The following is an 18,697-nucleotide window of genomic DNA, read 5'->3' on the forward strand; positions in this document are numbered from 1 at the left end:
CATATTGATGAATTAGACTAAAACCTCCTTGCGGAGTCTCTACACAATTTATAAAATGATCTTTTTTAAGGTATGCCGCTAAGGGTTCTACCGATAAAACAAACAATAATGCTGATAAAGGGCACCCCTGTCTCACTGATCTCTCAAGAATAAAAGAATCTGTTAAAACCCCATTACATTTTACCCTACTTTTTGCCTTTCTATATAATAATTTTATCCATCCTATTATTCTATTTCCAAACCCATATTTTTCCAGTACCCTAAACATAAAATCATGTTCCACCCTGTCAAAAGCTTTATTAAAATCTATACTTAAAACAATTCCCCCTCTCTTATCGCTATTCATTTTATTTATCACATCTCTAAGTGTAATGATGGTATCAGCTATGTCTCTTCCAGGCACACTATAATTTTGTGTAGGTGCTATAATATCATTTAAAACCATCTTCATCCTATTCGCCAATATCTTAGCTAAAATCTTATAATCTGAGTTTAATAAACTAATTGGCCTATAATTTTCTAATTTCATTTTGCTCCCCTTATTTTTATATAAAACCGATATCAGTCCTGTCACCATGGAGTCTGAAACAGTATTATTATCTTCCATGTATTGATACACTTCCATTAAAATCGGTGCTAAAAAACTTTCATACATTTTGTAAAACTCTGCAATTAGTCCATCTACTCCAGGACTTTTATTTATTTGTAATCCCTTAATTGCATCTTTCACTTCATCCACTGTTATCTTCCTATCACACATTTGCTTATCCTCAACACCAATTTGCACATCCACACTACCTAAAATCTCCTTTACACACTCTTCATCCACCTCCCCTTTCTTAAATAAATCCTTATAAAAATTCTGTACAGTTTCTAATATCTCAACATAATCATTTACCACTTCACCCTTTACATTTTCTATCTCACTAATATATGATTTCGTCTGTTTAGTTTTCTCTAAACCAAGAAAAAAAGACGTACATTTCTCCCCTTCTAAAACATACTTTGCCCTACTTCTAATAGATGCCCCCTTACATTTATCTATTTCCCATTTGCTCAATTGTGCCTTTAAATCTAAAAACCTTTCAATATTATAAATAGGATCAATATCACATTTCCTCATTTCTTTATTCAATTTTGCTCTTAAATAATTTTCTTCTCTTGTCATCCTACTCCTCTTCTTCCTTGCATATCTAATACTAAAATCTTTTATTTTTTTCTTAACATTTTCCCACCACTGGCACTTATCATTCCCTTTTTGCTTATCCTCCATTTCATGTTCTATCAAAGATTTAAGTTGTATTCCATATTCCTCATCACCTAGATACCTTGCATTCATACACCACACTCCCCCCCCTTTCCCCTCCCTATCTAACCCCACCGAAAATGTTAACCCAGCATGATCACTAAAAGTTGTAAAAATATACTTAATATCCTTCATAAAATTCCTTAACCCTTCATTTACTAAAACCAGATCTATCCGTGTCTGTTTCAACTCCCCTAAAACCACCTGCCTTCTAGAAAATTCTCTCTTGTTCGGATTCTCATCCCTCCATATATCAATCAAATTTTTTTCCAACATAATCTTCCTTAAAACCCCCCTAGATACGTCACTTCTAAAAATAGCTCCCCTTGTCATATCTAGTCTTTTCATTTTAACATTAAAATCCCCAACTAAAATACAGTTACCCTTGCACCATTTCCCTAATTCTAAAAATAAATCCCTCCGCTCTATCTCATTATTCGGCGCATAAATATTTATAATCCTAAAAACCCTATTCATATATTCAAAATCTACAATTAAAATCCTCCCATTATTATCATTATATATGTGTTTCACATTATCCACCACATCCTTCCTCAATAAAATAGCAACCCCACTTGAATTCCCTCTGCCATTGTTTACATAAATAAAATCCCTCCATATTTTTTTTACTTCTAAAACACATACATTATCCCAGTGCGTCTCTTGAATACATAAAATATCTGAATTCTTCATTTGTACTATTCTATTAAATTTTCCCATTGTTCTCAAACCATTTGCATTTATTGACATTATATTGACCATTCTAATAAATAAAAAAATAAATAAATATAATTTCATTATCCTCTACCTGTTATCCAGTTTCTTTCCTCTTCCACCCTTTCTCTCCTCCTTTTCCCGCCGCTTTCCTCTTCCTGTATCCTTCCCTCGTTCTTTCAATCTTTTCCCCATCATCCGTATCCGATATCTCCTCCAAGTCCATGTTATCCATCCAACTCACACTCTTGACATCCACTTCCGTTGTGCTCCCCGTGCTCATCTCCGTCTCTGGTATTGTCGTCGTTGTGCTCCCCGTGTTCATTTCCGTTTCTGTTATTGTCATCAAATCCCCAACCCCCTCCATTTCTTCACCCCCCGTGGTACTTGTTAGTGCTGTGCTTTCCCCCAAAACCTGTGAGTCCCCCGTGCTTCCCCCCAGTCTACTTCCCCCCTCCTCCTGAAAACTCCCTCTTCTTATTTCTGCGTCCATACTGCTCCCAATTTCATTCATCTTCTGGTCCTTCTCCCTTCTTCCTTCCTCCGTCTCTCCACCTTCTGCCACGTCCTCTCCTCCATCTTCTTCTCCTTCTTTCGACAATACACCTTCTTCCTCGAATAGTGTTTTACTCCCCTCTTCAACCCTAACCTCTCCACAGTTGCACTCCGCCAATCTCTTTCTGCATCCACCACAAAAATTCTTCTCTCCGACACATTCTCTCGCGTAGTGTCCTTGATTGCCACACTTGAAACACTTAAATTCCGGGCAGTCTTTAACTATGTGCCCGGGTTGAATACACAAACGACACACTCTGACCTGTTTGTCATGAATGACCCTAAAATATTCTGCTCCCTCCAACGTCTGAATTCTTGTAGAGTAAGGCAATGATGTCACTTTTTCTGTGAACTTGACTTTGCAAAAACGTGTCCCGTCAACCACCTCCGTTCCTGGCCAAACTCTCCTCCTTATCTCCGAGACGGCCGCCACTCCCCAGCTACTCAGCTTGCCCAGTATCACACCATCTTCTACGTATACTGGGAGATTCATAAAAGATACCACCAATTCCTTCACATTAATATCTCTCGCCAGAATCCTGGTGTCCTTTATCCGTATTCCATCCATTAAACGTTCTTTTCCTTTTTCGTTTCTCATCGTAACTTCATACTTCTTTTCTCCTTTCATTCGGCATCCCACCACCTCTCCACACACCTCCTTAATTGCTCGTAGTAGTTCCATTGTCGTCACTTTGTCTTCTCCTTCCAACTCAATTGCCACCGTGTATTCTTTGCCATATTTCATTCCTTCTTTATCTTCATTTTTCTTCCGTTGCGCCTTTTCGTTGTCTTTGTCCATTCCGTTTGTCTTTTCCATGTTGTCCGTCATAGTAAAAAATGAATCCAAAAAAACTCTCCCCCAAGCAGCAAAACTGCAAGGGGGAAGACTAACCAAACTTAAAACTATTCAACTGAAGAAAAAAATTAATTATATTGCGAAATCAACATACTTAACAAAAATAGCTCTCGAGCAAACACTCTCCAGCAAACACTCACTCAGCTCAGACACTCGCACCTGTCGTCACTTCTCCAATCAGGAAAGGCGTATTCAGGCTGGTATGGCCGTAAGCAAATGACTAACTCTTGGTACACCATATAAAGTCAAAGTGAGTCTGATAAACAGACATTTTCACCAATTAGATAAGCAGCCTGAACTTTGGGTCACTCAGTAAGTGGAAGAAATTACATATACTGTCGCCATCACTTTTTAGCACAGATAGTTGGATGAAATACAAACCAACCTTGCTAACATTTCAAAGCGAGGGCACATATTTCAGCCTTGTGGGAAAAAACGGACAAATACAATGACTTCTGACAAATACATCATTAGCAACAGTTTCCCATGCAGCTATCCTACTAGCCAGAATAAATACACAAAATCTCTGAATGTTGAAAACCTATTGCATTGTTCTGTGCCAAGGAGGAGCGCATGTATGGACAATTTCATATTGTAAGCGCATGGGCGTATGACACATCATGACCATGGGGGTTAGAGCGGCTTCTCAACTATCTCTTGATTGAAGTACCAGCGTGGCATAAATACCATGCTGCATTTCGCAACATGATGTTTCCACAAAATGTCAACAATGTTTGGCTACAAACAAATGTTTCTACCTTTCAATTGGTCCACAAAGTGTCTTTCACAACTGACTTCAAAGATCTCCATAAGCACGGGCAATTGACTCAAGTCATCCTCAAGCTTGCCGCCAAGCAACGGTTTGTCATTAAACAAGACATCAGGGGAGAGCGCGGACGCAGTCCCCCACTAGCATAAATTATGCAATCGAGATTTCCACATTTGGGAAATTCACAGGGGTCAGCATAGCTGGCGTGCAATGGCTAAGCCTCGCCCTGTGTGAACCGCCTTTCTTGACCACGGTATCTCCCTTACCAGGTAAGTATGAGTTATACTCATCGGTGGAGGGCAAGTGTCTCCAGTGCCAACATTTTCGGCTAATGGTAACCACTTTGTGTTCCGATAATATCACATCACATCGACCTGCGTTAAATGCCGTTTAGGAATGCACTTGCAGACAGAGTGGTGAAAAAGTAGTTCATTTTGTTTACTAGATTATATCAGTGAACCACTAGATTCCCATCATGCAACACTGTAGAAAAATCACCAATGACTTTTTAATATCTTAACCTGTCTGATATCACAAATGTATGCGATATGACGAAATAAAATCACATTCAGACACACACACACACACACACACACAGACAAATGCATGAAAGCAATTGATTTATTATCGATAACATCTCACATTCTCTTGTACTTTTGATTTACGCCGTAAAAGAAGGGTTGTAATTCCACCATGGAAAACACAGGGCCATCAGACACCAGTCCAGTTCCACTCCTCACCAGCATTATTTCCTTTGATCATTTGAACAGGGCGAGGGAGCACAAAGCACACACAAAATGCATTCAGTAACAATATTCTTATTTGTCTTATGCATAAAAGGCAGTTGCTCCCTGACAACACAAGGAACTTTGATTGTATTAAAAGGGCAGGGGAGACTAGCCCATAGAAGCGGCATTTAGTCAATTCAGCATCAAATGCTTACTACAAGGCAGTGTTGCTGATGAAATAATGTCAGAGCACACCCTAGTGGACAAAATGCTTACAGCACCTGGTATTCCCAGGCAGTCTCCCATCCAAATACTAACCAGGCCCTACCCTGCTTAGATTCCGAGATTGGGCGTATTCAGGCTGGTATGGCCGTAAGCAAATGACTAACTCTTGGTACACCATATAAAGTCAAAGTGAGTCTGATAAACAGACATTTTCACCAATTAGATAAGCAGCCTGAACTTTGGGTCACTCAGTAAGTGGAAGAAATTACATATACTGTAGCCATCACTTTTTAGCACAGATAGTTGGATGAAATACAAACCAACCTTGCTAACATTTCAAAGCGAGGGCACATATTTCAGCCTTGTGGGAAAAAACGGACAAATACAATGACTTCTGACAAATACATCATTAGCAACAGTTTCCCATGCAGCTATCCTACTAGCCAGAATAAATACACAAAATCTCTGAATGTTGAAAACCTATTGCATTGTTCTGTGCCAAGGAGGAGCGCATGTATGGACAATTTCATATTGTAAGCGCATGGGCGTATGACACATCATGACCATGGGGGTTAGAGCGGCTTCTCAACTATCTCTTGATTGAAGTACCAGCGTGGCATAAATACCATGCTGCATTTCGCAACATGATGTTTCCACAAAATGTCAACAATGTTTGGCTACAAACAAATGTTTCTACCTTTCAATTGGTCCACAAAGTGTCTTTCACAACTGATTTCAAAGATCTCCATAAGCACGGGCAATTGACTCAAGTCATCCTCAAGCTTGCCGCCAAGCAACGGTTTGTCATTAAACAAGACATCAGGGGAGAGCGCGGACGCAGTCCCCCACTCCCATAAATTATGCAATCGAGATTTCCACATTTGGGAAATTCACAGGGGTCAGCATAGCTGGCGTGCAATGGCTAAGCCTCGCCCTGTGTGAACCGCCTTTCTTGATCACGGTATCTCCCTTACCAGGTAAGTATGAGTTTTACTCATCGGTGGAGGGCAAGTGTCTCCAGTGCCAACATTTTCGGCTAATGGTAACCACTTTGTGTTCCGATAATATCACATCACATCGACCTGCGTTAAATGCCGTTTAGGAATGCACTTGCAGACAGAGTGGTGAAAAAGTAGTTCATTTTGTTTACTAGATTATATCAGTGAACCACTAGATTCCCATCATGCAACACTGTAGAAAAATCACCAATGACGTTTTAATATCTTAACCTGTCTGATATCCCAAATGTATGCGATATGACGAAATAAAATCACATTCAGACACACACACACAGACAAATGCATGAAAGCAATTGATTTATTATCGATAACATCTCACATTCTCTTGTACTTTTGATTTACGCCGTAAAAGAAGGGTTGTAATTCCACCATGGAAAACATAGGGCCATCAGACACCAGTCCAGTTCCACTCCTCACCAGCATTATTTCCTTTGATCATTTGAACAGGGCGTGGGAGCACAAAGCACACACAAGCTGCATTCAGTAACAATATTCTTATTTGTCTTATGCATAAAAGGCAGTTGCTCCCTGACAACACAAGGAACTTTGATTGTATTAAAAGGGCAGGGGAGACTAGCCCATAGAAGCGGCATTTAGTCAATTCAGCATCAAATGCTTACTACAAGGCAGTGTTGCTGATGAAATAATGCCAGAGCACACCCTAGTGGACAAAATGCTTACAGCACCTGGTATTCCCAGGCAGTCTCCCATCCAAGTACTAACCAGGCCCGACCCTGCTTAGCTTCCGAGATCAGACGAGATCGGGCATATTTTTTTTTTTTTTTTTTTTATCTTTTATTATGAAAAAACACATAATATTTACAACATTCAATCAATAATAAAAAAGGATGAACAATTCATCCTTTTACAAAATAAAAAAAAATAAAAAATAAAACCTATTAAAAAACACAATCATCCACTAAATCCACTTAATAATGAAATACAAGTTTCCCATTTGACAGAATTTCAATAAGAGTACTCCCCCACAAAAACAATTTTTCAAAATTTCCTCCACCGTATCTATATATTATCTCTATATCTCTCTCTAAAATACTTCTAAATAAAACCTCCACACTCACAATTTTCCCTTCATAATGTCCCAAATTCCGTCTTAGTCTTACAGCGTATCTGGCATGACTAAGAACAAAATTCATCAAATTAAAATTAAAAACTTTGCTTTTCCCAGTTAACCCAAAAAGAAACAACCTCCTCCACTCAACCCCATTAACAATCTCTTCTCCCCAATGTTGTACTAAAATCCCCTTTAAAAACTTATGAAACTCTTCTAATCTACTACATTCAACAAAAAAGTGCATAAAATTTTCCACCCCCGTATCACAAATATCACATTCTCTTTTAATATCTCTATTTATTTGATGTAAAACCACGTTCGTAAAAATCCTATTATGTTTCAATTTAAAATCATTGTCTTCACATTCTATAAAATTATATTTTACATTTACATTCTTCCATATTGATTTCACATCTATATTTGCAAACACCCTAGACCACACTTTTTCCGAAGCAGGAGTTTTTATCTCTCTTAAAATACATTTTTCATAAACCTTTTTAACTTTCAAACCTGACAAATCATACTTCTTCCCATTACTTTCATAATATAAAACCGGTAAACCCCTAGCTCTTGTAGCCACCTCTTTATTTATTAAAACACCCCACTCCCCAGGAAGACATCCTAATATTCTCTTATACATGTTCTCCACAGTAGTTCTACTTATTTCATCATTTTCTTCAACCACATTATCAAATATTGCCTGACATGGAAGGAACTCCGGAATGACCTCATATAAGATGTCCCCAATCTGTCTCATCCCAGCCCTCATAAAATATTTACAAAACAACATCTTATTATTATACTGTATCTTGGGATTTAAAAAAATTGGCTGATTTAAAATATTGTCTAAAATGGTACACTCATAATAAATCTTTGGTAAAAACTCCCCCCAAGCCTCAAACACTTCTCTATAAAACAAAGGTATATTACCTAACATTTCCTTTTTTATACACATCAATAAACCATTGTCCCCCATCCTCCCAACCTCCTGCAAATACTCCTTAAAAAATCTTTTCCATCCATAATCTAATTCCCCATATAAATATTTACGTACCATTTTGACTCTAATTGCTGTTTTCCTCACATTTAAATCCACCAACTTCAAACCCCCCTCCTCATAACCTGCAATCAAAGTTTTAAAAGCTATTTTCACCCCCTTCCCGTCGAATAAAAAATCAACTACAATTTTATTCATTTCAGATGAAACCCATTCTGGCATATCCAAAACATTCATTACATAAATAAAAATTGACATCAACAATGAATTTATGACAATTACTTTCCCTTTTAATTTCAAAGACCTCCCCCTCCACATATTTACCACCTTCCTAACTTTGTTTATAACTCCACTCCATGTCATATCCCTAGCTTCCTGTACCTTCACCCCTAAAAACACACCTAACACCTTAAAATAATCATTTACCATTTTAAAAGGAAAAATCTCCTCATTAATCTTCCCAACGTACATTATTACTGACTTCTCCATATTCACTTTTGCTCCTGAGGCTTTCTCATATACTTTAAAACACTCCATCACCCTTTTAACACTTTCCTCATCTCTAACTGTTATTGTGGTATCGTCTGCGTATTGATGAATTAAACTAAAACCTCCTTGCGGAGTCTCTACACAATTTATAAAATGATCTTTTTTAAGGTATGCCGCTAAGGGTTCTACCGATAAAACAAACAATAATGCTGATAAAGGGCACCCCTGTCTCACTGATCTCTCAAGAATAAAAGAATCTGTTAAAACCCCATTACATTTTACCCTACTTTTTGCCTTTCTATATAATAATTTTATCCATCCTATTATTCTATTTCCAAACCCATATTTTTCCAGTACCCTAAACATAAAATCATGTTCCACCCTGTCAAAAGCTTTATTAAAATCTATACTTAAAACAATTCCCCCTCTCTTATCGCTATTCATTTTATTTATCACATCTCTAAGTGTAATGATGGTATCAGCTATGTCTCTTCCAGGCACACTATAATTTTGTGTAGGTGCTATAATATCATTTAAAACCATCTTCATCCTATTCGCCAATATCTTAGCTAAAATCTTATAATCTGAGTTTAATAAACTAATTGGCCTATAATTTTCTAATTTCATTTTGCTCCCCTTATTTTTATATAAAACCGATATCAGTCCTGTCACCATGGAGTCTGAAACAGTATTATTATCTTCCATATATTGATACACTTCCATTAAAATCGGTGCTAAAAAACTTTCATACATTTTATAAAACTCTGCAATTAGTCCATCTACTCCAGGACTTTTATTTATTTGTAATCCCTTAATTGCATCTTTCACTTCATCCACTTATCTTCCTATCACATATTTGCTTATCCTCAACACCAATTTGCACATCCACACTACCTAAAATCTCCTTTACACACTCTTCATCCACCTCCCCTTTCTTAAATAAATCCTTATAAAAATTCTGTACAGTTTCTAATATCTCAACATAATCATTTACCACTTCACCCTTTACATTTTCTATCTCACTAATATATGATTTCGTCTGTTTAGTTTTCTCTAAACCAAGAAAAAAAGACGTACATTTCTCCCCTTCTAAAACATACTTTGCCCTACTTCTAATAGATGCCCCCTTACATTTATCTATTTCACATTTGCTCAATTGTGCCTTTAAATCTAAAAACCTTTCAATATTATAAATAGGATCAATATCACATATCCTCATTTCTTCATTCAATTTTGCTCTTAAATAATTTTCTTTTCTTGTCATCCTACTCCTCTTCTTCCTTGCATATCTAATACTAAAATCTTTTATTTTTTTCTTAACATTTTCCCACCACTGGCACTTATCATTCCCTTTTTGCTTATCCTCCATTTCATGTTCTATCAAAGATTTAAGTTGTATTCCATATTCCTCATCACCTAGATACCTTGCATTCATACACCACACTCCCCCCCCCTTTCCCCTCCCTATCTAACCCCACCGAAAATGTTAACCCAGCATGATCACTAAAAGTTGTAAAAATATACTTAATATCCTTCATAAAATTCCTTAACCCTTCATTTACTAAAACCAGATCTATCCGTGTCTGTTTCAACTCCCCTAAAACCACCTGCCTTCTAGAAAATTCTCTCTTGTTCGGATTCTCATCCCTCCATATATCAATCAAATTATTTTCAAACATAATCTTCCTTAAAACCCCCCTAGATACGTCACTTCTAAAAATAGCTCCCCTTGTCATATCTAATCTATTCATTGTAACATTAAAATCCCCAACTAAAATACAGTTACCCTTGCACCATTTCCCTAATTCTAAAAATAAATCCCTCCGCTCTATCTCATTATTCAGCGCATAAATATTTATAATCCTAAAAACCCTATTCATATATTCAAAGTCCAAAATTAAAATCCTCCCATTATTATCATTATATATCTTCTTCACATTTTCTACTACATCCTTCCTTAATAAAATTGCAACCCCACTTGAATTCCCTCTGCCATTGTTTCCATAAATAAAATCCCTCCATATTTTTTTTACTTCTAAAACACATACATTATCCCAGTGCGTCTCTTGAATACATAAAATATCTGAATTCTTCATTTGTACTATTCTATTAAATTTTCCCATTGTTCTCAAACCATTTGCATTTATTGACATTATATTGACCATTCTAATAAATAAAAAAATAAAAAAATATAATTTCATTATCCTCTACCTGTTATCCAGTTTCTTTCCTCTTCCACCCTTTCTCTCCTCCTTTTCCCGCCGCTTTCCTCTTCCTGTATCCTTCCCTCGTTCTTTCAATCTTTTCCCCATCATCCGTATCCGATATCTCCTCCAAGTCCATGTTATCCATCCAACTCACACTCTTGACATCCACTTCCGTTGTGCTCCCCGTGCTCATCTCCGTCTCTGGTATTGTCGTCGTTGTGCTCCCCGTGTTCATCTCCGTTTCTGTTATTGTCATCAAATCCCCAACCCCCTCCATTTCTTCACCCCCCGTGGTACTTGTTAGTGCTGTGCTTTCCCCCAAAACCTGTGAGTCCCCCGTGCTTCCCCCCAGTCTACTCCCCCCCTCCTCCTGAAAACTCCCTCTTCTTATTTCTGCGTCCATACTGCTCCCAATTTCATTCATCTTCTGGTCCTTCTCCCTTCTTCCTTCCTCCGTCTCTCCACCTTCTGCCACGTCCTCTCCTCCATCTTCTTCTCCTTCTTTCGACAATACACCTTCTTCCTCGAATAGTGTTTTACTCCCCTCTTCAACCCTAACCTCTCCACAGTTGCACTCCGCCAATCTCTTTCTGCATCCACCACAAAAAATCTTCTCTCCGACACATTCTCTCGCGTAGTGTCCTTGATTGCCACACTTGAAACACTTAAATTCCGGGCAGTCTTTAACTATGTGCCCGGGTTGAATACACAAACGACACACTCTGACCTGTTTGTCATGAATGACCCTAAAATATTCTGCTCCCTCCAACGTCTCAATTCTTGTAGAGTAAGGCAATGATGTCACTTTTTCTGTGAACTTGACTTTGCAAAAACGTGTCCCGTCAACCACCTCCGTTCCTGGCCAAACTCTCCTCCTTATCTCCGAGACGGCCGCCACTCCCCAGCTACTCAGCTTGCCCAGTATCACACCATCTTCTACGTATACTGGGAGATTCATAAAAGACACCACCAATTCCTTCACATTAATATCTCTCGCCAGAATCCTTGTGTCCTTTATTCGTAATCCATCCATTAGACGTTCTTTTCCTTTTTCATTTCTCATCGTAATTTCGTACTTCTTCTCCCCTTTCATTCGGCATCCCACCACCTCTCCACACACCTCCTTAATTGCTCGTAGTATTTCCATTGTCGTCACCTTGCCTTCTCCTTCCAACTCAATTGCCACCGTGTATTCTTTGCCATATTTCATTCCTTCTTTATCTTCATTTTTCTTCCGTTGCGCCTTTTCGTTGTCTTTGTCCATTCCGTTTGTCTTTTCCATGTTGTCCGTCATAGTAAAAAAAATGAATCCAAAAAAACTCTCCCCCAAGCAGCAAAACTGCAAGGGGGAAGACTAACCAAACTTAAAACTATTCAACTGAAGAAAAAAATAAATTATATTGCGAAATCCAATTAATTAACAAAAATAGCTCTCGAGCAAACACTCTCCAGCAAACACTCACTCACAGCTCAGACACTCGCACCTGTCGTCACTTCTCCAATCAGGAAAGGCGTATTCAGGCTGGTATGGCCGTAAGCGAAGAAGCTACTCCTGGTACACCATATAAAGTCAAAGTGAGTCTGATAAACAGACATTGCATTTTCACCAATTAGATAAGCAGCTTGAACTTTGGGTCACTCAAAAAGTGGAAGATATTACATGTACTTTATACATTGCTTACCACAAGGCAATGTTGCTGATGAAATAATGCAAGAGCACACCCTAGTGGACAAAATGCTTACAGCCCCTGGTATTCCCAGGTGGTCTCCCATCCAAGTACTAACCAGGCCCGACCCTGCTTAGCTTCCAAGATCAGACGAGATTGGGAGTATTTTTTTATTTTTTATCTTTTATTATGAAAAAACACATAATATTTACAACATTCAATCAATAATAAAAAAGGTTGAACAATTCATCCTTTTACAAAATCAAAAAAAAAAATAATAATAAAATAAAACCTATTAAAAACACAATCATCCACCAAAACCAAATAATAATTATAACAAGTTTTCCATTCGACTCAATTTCAATAAAAGTGCTCCCCCACACAAACAATTTTTCAAAATTACATCCAGCATATTTATATATTACTTCTATATCTTTCTCTAAAATACTTCTAAATAAAACCTCTACACTCACAATTTTCCCTTCATAATGTCCCAAATTCCTTCTTAGTCTTACAGCGTATCTGGCATGACTAAGAACAAAATTCATCAAATTAAAATTAAAAACTTTGCTTTTCCCAGTTAACCTGTTTGGGCTGCAAGCCCGACACCGCCCACAATATGACAACATCCAGCTCAAAGTGCAGGGCGCGAAATTCAAAAGCTAGTTTTTAAAAATATTTAACTTTCACACATTAACAAGTCCAAGACACCAGATGAAAGATAAACTTCTTGTGATTCAAACCAACATGTCCGATTTTTAAAATGTTTTACAGGGAAGACAAAATATGTACATCTATTAGCTAACCACGTTAGCAAATGACACCACTTTTCTAACTCCATCAGTTTCTTACTCCATCAGGTGCTATCACAAATTCGACCAAATAAAGATATAAATAGCCACTAACCAAGAAACAAATTCATCAGATGACAGTCTGATAACATATTTATTGTATAGCATATTTTTTTTCGAAAAATGTGCATATTTCAGGTATAAATCATATTTTACATTTCAGCTACAAATCAGAAAGTGCACCGAAAGCAGCCATAATATTTACAGACACCAACAGACACCAACGTCAAATAGCTTATTACTCATCATAAAACATTTCCGAAAAATATATAGTTTGCAGCAATTGAAAGATAGGCAACTTGTGATTCCAAACAATATTTCCGATTTATTAAATGTTTTACAGCGAAAACAAAATGTATCGCTATATTAGCGTAGCCACAATAGAGACACACATTTGGGCGCCCACGACCCGTTCACATGCACGACAGATATATGAAATAACATCATAAAATGAGTCTTACTTTGGCTGATCTTTCATCAGAATGTTGAAACAGGCGTCCTCTGTCCAGATGAGTCGTTGTTTCGTTTCAGAATGAGAAATATCCCTGTTCATTTAGCATTTCCAGTAGCCGTGGTCCAACGTAAACACAGTCATACGACGGAACACGGCAAAACTCCCGAATAAAGTTTCAATAATCTGATTAAACTATATTGAAAAAACATACATTACGATGATATGGTCACATATATCCAAAAAAAATCGAGCCGGAGACGTTAGCCGTTCGTTAGGAAGGCAAAACAGAAGTCCATCCCACTTCCTTCAGAATACCGGAAGTGGGCGCTCAGGTCAAAGAAATAGGTTTTTTTCCACCACAGACCAAGAGGAGCAAAAAAATTTCTTCTCTGACATCCTCTTTACACCAATAGGAAGGCGTATAGACTGTCAGCAGACTCCTAGGTGTTAAGACCATATATAGGCATCAGATTGAAAAGAGCATAGATTTCTGACATTTCACTTCCTGGTCAGGAAAAGTGCTGCAGAAGGACTTGTGTTTCACTCAGAGAAATAATTCCAACTGTTTTAGAAACTAGAAAGTGTTTTCTATCCAAAAAGAATAATAATATTCATATTGTACGAGCAAGATTTGAGTAGGAGGCCGTTTGAAATGGGCACGATTTCACTGGCTACTCAACACTTTGCCTTGCAGCCATAAGAAGTTAAACCAAAAAGAAACAAGCTCCTCCACTCAACCCCAGCAACAATCTCTTCTCCCCACTGTTGTACTAAAATCCCCTTTAAAACTTATGAAACTCTTCTAATCTACTACATTCAACAAAAAAGTGCATAAAATTTTCCACCCCCGTACCACAAATATCACATTCTCTTTTAATATCTCTATTTATTTGATGTAAAACCACGTTCGTAAAAATCCTATTATGTTTCAATTTAAAATCATTGTCTTCACATTCTATAGAATTATATTTTACATTTACATTCTTCCATATTGATTTCACATCTATATTTGCAAACACCCTAGACCACACTTTTTCCGAAGCAGGAGTTTTTATCTCTCTTAAAATACATTTTTCATAAACCTTTTTAACTTTCAAACCTGACAAATCATACTTCTTCCCATTACTTTCATAATATAAAACCGGTAAACCCCTAGCTCTTGTAGCCACCTCTTTATTTATTAAAACACCCCACTCACTAGGAAGACATCCTAATATTCTCTTATACATGTTCTCTACAGTAGTTCTACTTATTTCATCATTTTCTTCAACCACATTATCAAATATTGCCTGACATGGAAGGAACCCCGGAATGACCTCATATAAGATCTCCCCAATCTGTCTCATCCCAGCCCTCATAAAATATTTACAAAACAACATCTTATTATTATACTGTATCTTGGGATTTAAAAAAATTGGCTGATTTAAAATATTGTCTAAAATGGTACACTCATAATAAATATTTGGTAAAAACTCCCCCCAAGCCTCAAACACTTCTCTATAAAACAAAGGTATATTACCTAACATTTCCTTTTTCATACACATCAATAAACCATTGTCGCCCATCCTCCCAACCTCCTGCAAATACTCCTTAAAAAATATTTTCCATCCATAATCTAATTCACCATATAAATATTTACGTACCATTTTGACTCTAATTGCTGTTTTCCTCACATTTAAATCCACCAACTTCAAACCCCCCTCCTCATAGCCTGCAAACAAAGTTTTAAAAGCTATTTTCACCCCCTTCCCTTCCCATAAAAAATCAACTACAATTTTATTCATTTCAGATAAAACCCATTCTGGCATATCCAAAACATTCATTACATAAATAAAAATTGACATCAACAATGAATTTATGACAATTACTTTCCCTTTTAATTTCAAAGACCTCCCCCTCCACATATTTACCACCTTCCTAACTTTGTTTATAACTCCACTCCATGTCATATCCCTAGCTTCCTGTTCCTTCACCCCTAAAAACACACCTAACACCTTAAAATAATCATTTACCATTTTAAAAGGAAAAATCTCCTCATTAATCTTCCCAACATACATTATTACTGACTTCTCCATATTCACTTTTGCTCCTGAGGCTTTCTCATATACTTTAAAACACTCCATCACCCTTTTAACACTTTCCTCATCTCTAACTGTTATTGTGGTATCATCTGCATATTGATGAATTAAACTAAAACCTCCTTGCGGAGTCTCTACACAATTTATAAGATTATCTCTTTTAAGAAATGCTGCTAAAGGTTCTACCGATAAAACAAACAATAATGCTGATAAAGGGCACCCCTGTCTCACAGATCTCTCAAGAATAAAAGAATCGGTTAAAACCCCATTACATTTCACCCTACTTTTTGCCTTCTTATATAATAATTTTATCCATCCTATTATTCTATTACCAAACCCATATTTTTCCAGTACCCTAAACATAAAATCATGTTCCACCCTGTCAAAAGCTTTATTAAAATCTATACTTAAAACAATTCCCCCTCTCTTATCGCTATTCATTTTATTTATCACATCTCTAAGTGTAATGATGGTATCAGCTATGTCTCTTCCAGGCACACTATAATTTTGTGTAGGTGCTATAATATCATTTAAAACCATCTTCATCCTATTCGCCAATATCTTAGCTAAAATCTTATAATCTGAGTTTAATAAACTAATTGGCCTATAATTTTCTAATTTCATTTTGCTCCCCTTATTTTTATATAAAACCGATATCAGTCCTGTCACCATGGAGTCTGAAACACTATTATTATCTTCCATATATTGATACACTTCCATTAAAATCGGTGCTAAAAAACTTTCATACATTTTGTAAAACTCTGCAATTAGTCCATCTACTCCAGGACTTTTATTTATTTGTAATCCCTTAATTGCATCTTTCACTTCATCCACTGTTATCTTCCTATCACATATTTGCTTATCCTCAACACCAATTTGCACATCCACACTACCTAAAATCTCCTTTACACACTCTTCATCCACCTCCCCTTTCTTAAATAAATCCTTATAAAAATTCTGTACAGTTTCTAATATCTCAACATAATCATTTACCACTTCACCCTTTACATTTTCTATCTCACTAATATATGATTTCGTCTGTTTAGTTTTCTCTAAACCAAGAAAAAAAGACGTACATTTCTCCCCTTCTAAAACATACTTTGCCCTACTTCTAATAGATGCCCCCTTACATTTATCTATTTCACATTTGCTCAATTGTGCCTTTAAATCTAAAAATCTTTCAATATTATAAATAGGATCAATATCACATTTCCTCATTTCTTCATTCAATTTTGCTCTTAAATAATTTTCTTCTCTTGTCATCCTACTCCTCTTCTTCCTTGCATATCTAATACTAAAATATTTTATTTTTTTCTTAACATTTTCCCACCACTGGCACTTATCATTCCCTTTTTGCTTATCCTCCATTTCATGTTCTATCAAAGATTTAAGTTGTATTCCATATTCCTCATCACCTAGATACCTTGCATTCAACACCACACTCCCCCCCCTTTCCCCTCCCTATCTAACCCCACCGAAAATGTTAACCCAGCATGATCACTAAAAGTTGTAAAAATATACTTAATATCCTTCATAAAATTCCTTAACCCTTCATTTACTAAAACCAGATCTATCCGTGTCTGTTTCAACTCCCCTAAAACCACCTGCCTTCTAGAAAATTCTCTCTTGTTCGGATTCTCATCCCTCCATATATCAATCAAATTATTTTCAAACATAATCTTCCTTAAAACCCCCCTAGATACGTCACTTCTAAAAATAGCTCCCCTTGTCATATCTAATCTATTCATTTTAACATTAAAATCCCCAACTAAAATACAGCACCATTTCCCTAATTCTAAAAATAAATCCCTCCGCTCTATCTCATTATTCGGCGCATAAATATTTATAATCCTAAAAACCCTATTCATATATTCAAAGTCCAAAATTAAAATCCTCCCATTATTATCATTATATATCTTCTTCACATTTTCTACTACATCCTTCCTTAATAAAATTGCAACCCCACTTGAATTCCCTCTGCCATTGTTTCCATAAATAAAATCCCTCCATATTTTTTTTACTTCTAAAACACATACATTATCCCAGTGCGTCTCTTGAATACATAAAATATCTGAATTCTTCATTTGTACTATTCTATTAAATTTTCCCATTGTTCGCAAACCATTTGCATTTATTGACATTATATTGACCATTCTAATAAATAAAAAAATAAAAAAATATAATTTCATTATCCTCTACCTGTTATCCAGTTTCTTTCCTCTTCCACCCTTTCTCTCCTCCTTTTCCCGCCGCTTTCCTCTTCCTGTATCCTTCCCTCGTTCTTTCAATCTTTTCCCCATCATCCGTATCCGATATCTCCTCCAAGTCCATGTTATCCATCCAACTCACACTCTTGACATCCACTTCCGTTGTGCTCCCCGTGCTCATCTCCCTCTCTGGTATTGTCGTCGTTGTGCTCCCCGTGTTCATCTCCGTTTCTGTTATTGTCATCAAATCCCCAACCCCCTCCATTTCTTCACCCCCCGTGGTACTTGTTAGTGCTGTGCTTTCCCCCAAAACCTGTGAGTCCCCCGTGCTTCCCCCCAGTCTACTCCCCCCCTCCTCCTGAAAACTCCCTCTTCTTATTTCTGCGTCCATACTGCTCCCAATTTCATTCATCTTCTGGTCCTTCTCCCTTCTTCCTTCCTCCGTCTCTCCACCTTCTGCCACGTCCTCTCCTCCATCTTCTTCTCCTTCTTTCGACAAGACA

General features: G+C 37.0%; 2 non-coding genes and 1 pseudogene across 2 annotated transcripts; all 3 read right to left on the minus strand.

The window, feature by feature from the left end:
- Positions 1-4,312: 4,312 nt before the first annotated feature.
- LOC120042089 lies at positions 4,313-4,477 on the minus strand. Its single transcript, XR_005476032.1, has one exon. It is a non-coding gene; the product is annotated as a U1 spliceosomal RNA (small nuclear RNA).
- Positions 4,478-5,197: 720 nt separating this feature from the next.
- On the minus strand, positions 5,198-5,306 carry LOC120042081 (annotated as a pseudogene).
- A 667-nt stretch (positions 5,307-5,973) lies between these two features.
- On the minus strand, positions 5,974-6,138 carry LOC120042088. Its single transcript, XR_005476031.1, has one exon. It is a non-coding gene; the product is annotated as a U1 spliceosomal RNA (small nuclear RNA).
- Positions 6,139-18,697: the final 12,559 nt, after the last annotated feature.

Source organism: Salvelinus namaycush, unplaced genomic scaffold (assembly GCF_016432855.1).
Source record: "Salvelinus namaycush isolate Seneca unplaced genomic scaffold, SaNama_1.0 Scaffold610, whole genome shotgun sequence".
Classification (NCBI taxonomy): Eukaryota; Metazoa; Chordata; class Actinopteri; order Salmoniformes; family Salmonidae; genus Salvelinus; species Salvelinus namaycush.